Genomic DNA, 6,000 nt, shown 5'->3' on the forward strand with positions numbered 1-6,000 from the left:
CACACAAACCAACAAAATAATTTCTGATTCAACCGCATTAATTGATCAATCTAAAGAGTTTTCGTTGAAACCTTCTGCTGCCAGGCCACCAATATTATACGGCTTACCAAAAATACATAAAGTAGATACACCCCTTCGTCCCATCGTCTCTAATATCAACTCTTCCACCTACAAACTGGCTCTTTTTTTGTCTGAAATCCTGCGTCCTTTCACTGGAAAAACGACCTCTGCGGTACAAAATCTACTCACCTGGTATCGACAATCAAGGGTATTTCCCTGTCCCTAGACGACCTGCTTGTCAGTTTTGATGTAGTTTCCTTATTCACCAAGGTTCCTGTACCTGGCACCATCGCAATCATTGAAGACTTGGTTCATCAAGGACTAAACACTGAGGTACCCCCCCCTGGTGAGACACTGCTTAACCAATACATACTTCACTTGGAATGGAACTTTCTACAAACAAACTGAGGGCACCCCAATGGGCTCCCCCCTATCTCCGGTTATAGCTAACATTTTCATGGAGAAATTTGAGACTGACGCCATCCAGACTGCCACTCTGCGCCCAACCTTATGGAAGAGGTACGTGGATGACACTTTTGTCATCTGGCCACATGGCCGGCCTGCTCTAGACCAATTCTTCGACCACATCAATTCCATACACCCAGCCATTAGATTTACCATGGAAGTCGAAAAAGATGGCAAGCTACCTTTTTTGGATGTCCTAATAAAAAAGAGACCTGATGGTTCAATGAGCCACTCTGTCTACAGGAAAGCTACCCATACGGATGCTTATCTGAAACCGGATTCCCACCACCATCCATCACAGAAGAATTCTCTCATCAAGACTCTGTATCATAGAGCCCAATGCATATCCGACCAGGAACATATAGGCAGTGAACTCAAGCACGTACACCAAGCTCTTAAGGCTAATGGTTACTCCGACTATACAATCCGCAAAGCTATCACTCAAACCATGAAGAAGGACCCCCTTGAGGAGCCTTTCAAAACCATCACTTTACCCTACATTGCGGGGATCGCAAAAAAGATCTCCAAAATCTTGAATAAACACAAGATCCAGGTTCGTTTCAACACATTACATAAATCCGTGATCTGGTTCCGTCTGTAAAAGATGTGATTCCGGACATACAGTACCCTGGTGTCTACAAACTAAGTTGCCTCTGTGGTAGTAGTTACATTGCAGAAACCAAACGCCATGTCTCGGACCGCATTAGTGAACACAAAGCAGATCATTGTTATAATTCAGTAGGCTCACATGACATTGACTTTTCCAAGACAGAGGTTCTTTGTAAGCCATCTGGCTACCATGAGAGATTCGTTCATGAGGCTATCCACATATACAAGCACAGAGACAATTTCAACCGAGAAGATGGATTCTGGCTTAGCAATCATTGGAAAGATTTGATAAACCATTTCAGGTCTTAATTGATTGTTCACGCTTACAGTGGCTTTCAGATAGCATGCATTAATTTTTCGTCTCCCCCCTCCTCTTTTCAGAACATAGATGGACTAGTCCTTTTAAATAAACTGCCAAATCGCTGCGCGTGGCACTGACGGTTTTTTTTATAAATAAAAACACCGTTTAAAATAAATAAATTAATGTAAATCGACACATCTGATGACGACCGTTTGTGTTATGGTCGAAACGTCGTGAGAATTTTTATTGTTTTTTATATTTTATTGTTTCCCTTCAACGTGACTTTACCGAAAGAGCTAAGAATATGAATTACTGCAGTCACGAAAGCTTTAAATCAAAATTTAATGTTACAGCATTTATGTATTTATTTATATTCGTGAATATTTGGCAAAACCGTAAACCATCGGTGGTATTGATGCCTTTGGTTAAAGTCAAGTATTGTTTATCCTCGTGAATTGATGATGTGTTCATCATTGATGTTGTCTTAAGGTCTCGCTTAATTTTGAGGTAGGCACCCTTATTTAGTAAATGTATGATTTTGTTATCATAATTGACAAGAGAAAAATTTACAACTTATGAGCAGGTAAAATTACAATGTCTTTGATCTCAATTATCTTTGAGATTCTCTCAGAGTAACTTTATTTTTGGTAATTTACTGTTCTCAATTATTTCGGCAACCTCATGCCTCATAATCTCAACCAGATCGTGTGGGAGGTGCCTTCCCGGCATTTCTACCTCTGCGATTATCTAACATTTTAATAGTTTTTATATATTTTACATCTCCTTTTTAAGAGAACATATATGGTGTTTGTCTCTTATCTGTGATTCTTAAATACGTGATTGTTAGTTTTCATATTATGTCAGAGACACTGAGTCTTTGCTCTCCATTTGCCTCGTTAAAAAGTGGCGTAAGTTTTGCCGAATCCCGGCCAGCTGGCTCACCAAACATAATACCGCTATGGCACGAGAGGAAAAAGGAAAGTTGAAACTATTATTACACTGTTTGTATTAATCAGGTAAGGCCCGCTATGGTATATACTGTAGCTCTTTTTCAGAAGCGAACTGGCCATAAATGACAGCTCAACGAAGTGGCGTATCATGTGGAAATTCAAAGCAGCCAAATACTCTAAACGCATTTTTATAAATGTGGATGTAAAACCGGTAGGACTCTGAGAAAAATCCACGTGACCAAGGGGAGAACATACACACTCCAAATGTACAGCGTCAGGGTCGGGAACGAATCCATGACCTCTATACCAGGCGAGGTAGTTAACATCTCGCCACCACTGCGCCCAGCCCCAAATATAGGACTGATATCATATATGGAGCCGATTAATTGTTTGTCATGTTATTAACTGTTATATTTCCACATTCTTATTTTGTAAGTGTACGTGGTTTGCTAGTCATTGAATGTGTAGTGACGCACTCAGAGACACTCGGAGTAGGAGGCACTCTATTTATTAACAGCCTTCACAGGTTACAAGAGGTAACTCCAACTCTCAGTCAGGACATATAGCTCGCATACGCATATAACCCGCAGACGCATATACCCCGCAAAAATAGCGTTTAGTGGAAAAAAAAAATCAAATAGCCCACACCTCCATATACCCTGCATGCATTCATATCTTTAACGTCGTTACTGCAGCTTAATTCCATCATATTAATACAAAGTTTAAATTTGTAATACATTACACTATCAATTGTTAACGTTAAAATCATAACGTGCACAAAGAAAACAAACTAACTGGAAACGAGTGAACTTGAAACAGTAATTAAGTATCTACATCATTAGACCTCCTTTGCCAGTACCAAAAATGTAATAAAAGGGTTTCAAGGACAATGCATATATTATCATAGTATGTTTTTTGTTTGCATTTTGACTGCAGGTATTGTGGTTAATGCAGACATGAATCCTTGTAAAAAAGGTTTCAGTTTTGTTGCCACAAAAAAAGGGGAAAACCCTATTATTAGTAAATAAGTAACAAAAGTAAATATCCAATAAATGAGTAACACATAACTGGTAGATAAGTAAGTAAGCGTACTGTTAGGCTTACCAGCATTCGACCTCATCAAATTACAGCTACTGGACCGGTAGTTACCTCTGTACAGTTTTAGCACTGGTAGACTGCACACTGCGCAGACAATAGCGGCACTACGGTAACGCCATTGCCTCCTGGCAACAAAGCCATTGGAAGTTTGAAACAAAGCTCATGGTCACGGCTGTATAGTGCTCAGCCAATAGCAGCGGCTTAAGGGACTCAGCAATTATGATTCCGCGTCTGGTTGACGCTTGTTAAGGACCTTCCCATTGTGCAATCCATAGCCTCAGCTGAAACTTTCGCACCTCCCTACATCCACTGAAAGTATTACGGTAAACAAAGTGCGCCAACATCAAACATTGTCATTTCATTGTACAAACAATTCGAATAATTTAAAACGTGATAACATGTGCAATTTTAGTGTGAGTGGTTTATTCAGCAGTGCTTTAGTCAGAGGTAAGTGTTGCATAGTGGATAGTTCTACCATGAAAAAACTAAACGAGTCATGGCATGTCACACGTGTAAAATATGTTTGGGATATCCCGCACCTCCATATACCCCGCAGGGTCTTGTTTTGTTTGTAAAAAGTGGTATACATAATAAACGTTTTTGGGTTTAATCGCGTTATTAATAAATGTGTCATAACCCTCCACCACCCGACACGGCCAATCAGTAAAAAAGTGTCACGTTGACAAAAGACAAATAGTTCACTACATTAGCCCACCAGTGTGTTGAAGAGTGAATCCACAACATTTACCATTTTTGAGTACGACGTTTCGTTGGAAATTACCTCCAGCATCATCGGACAATTTTCAAGAATAGTGAAGCCCTCGCTTGCTCCCGGTCTTAAATAGAGCAGCAGGGTGACGTCATCATTTAACTCATTCAGGTGCAGTGATGAGGGGGGGGGGTATTGTAATTATATAATAGATTAGTAATCAGTCAATTGTTATGATTATTAATGAGTTGTAGATTAGTAATGAGTTGTAATGTGTATTATTGTAATTATATACTACGTTAGTAATCAGTTCATTAGTATGTTTTTCCCCCATAAGGAGTTGTAATATGTATTAATTAAATTTTGATTTAAAGCTTTCGTGACTGCAAGGATTCATCTTCTTTGGTTCTTTTGGTAAAGTCACGTGGAATGAGAATAAAATAATAAAATTGTGTTATTTTATTTTATCAATTTATTATTTTATTCTCATTCTCCGTGACTTTACCGAAAGAACCAAAGAAGATGTATTAATTAATAATCAGTTTCAAGGACAATGCATATATTATCAGAGCGTGTTTTTTGTTTTCATTTTGACTGCAGGTATTGTGGTTAATGCAGACATGAATCCTTGTAAAAAGGTTTTAGTTTTGTTGCCAGAAAAAAAGGGGAAAAACCCTATTATATGGTTTCACACTTTTAATGGGGAGTTTCTCCAATTGCTTATTTTGATTAAAGCATTTTGCCCATGCAGGTTTGTAAATTTAACACGTAGGCTTTCGCAAACGAATATAATTCTGATTTAAAATTAATTTCAGGGTCAGATTGTGATGAAGCTTGGAGAGCTGAATGGAGTTCAAAATAGCTCACAGACACCTTGTTGTGAACGACCCAATGCAGAAGATCCCTGGGTTTGATCTTCCACGAAGCTCATTGTTCACCCTTTACAGCATCTACTGCACAAACCATGGCAGACGCGGATACCTGATGCACAAATGGAAAATGTATAACACTCCAGTGTGTGACTGCGGTGATCAGACCGTATAATGTATAACGACGCAATGCGCGATCCACAACTATGAAGGAGACATCACAGTGATATACTGTCTTGTTCTGATGCGGTTATCTTGCTTCCCTACCAGAATGTGAAATTATAGTTGTTGCTCTGCATCTCCATCAGCCGTACAAAAGAAGAAGTAAAATGTGTGTGGTAAATCCTACTCCACCTGACACAGCCATTAAAAGAGTGAATCCGTGAACAAACATGCCAATGTATCACTGCTTCAGCAAACCGGTCTTTCGGTTGTAACTGTCAGTGAGACGTCGTACCCAAGTGTTAAATGGTGTGGACTGCTCCGAAACAAAAACTGACATTATGCTACTCTACTCATAAATACAGTGATACATTACTAAACCAGCGGACTCAACTAATAAATACAAACAGGTGTACCCATTGGTTTAGATTCGTTAAACTCACCCCATGTTTTACTCGAGTGTAGCAGCTGTAAGTTGTGTCTTGTGAACTCGCCAGTAGCTTAACGAGCGAGGGGGAAGGTAGGGGGTGCCTTAGCCCCCCTGGTAACCAAAGCTACGAGTTAGAGGCCCCCTTGAAAACCACCTTCAGATATGTTTTCAGCAACAGCGTATAAAATCATTAAAATCATTTATTTAAAACGCGATTGATTTTTTTAAAATGCTTTAATTTACGTTTCACGATTAAATTTAATTAGAGCAGTAACGTAATATTGCAAAGAGGTACTACTATACGGAGCTGCAGTGGCTGAATTTTGCGAATACGGAGCACCCATACA

This window comes from Petromyzon marinus, chromosome 5 (genome assembly GCF_048934315.1).
Source record: "Petromyzon marinus isolate PM22_M1 ecotype Great Lakes invasive population chromosome 5, UKy_Petmar_22M1.pri1.0, whole genome shotgun sequence".
NCBI classification, from domain to species: domain Eukaryota; kingdom Metazoa; phylum Chordata; class Hyperoartia; order Petromyzontiformes; family Petromyzontidae; genus Petromyzon; species Petromyzon marinus.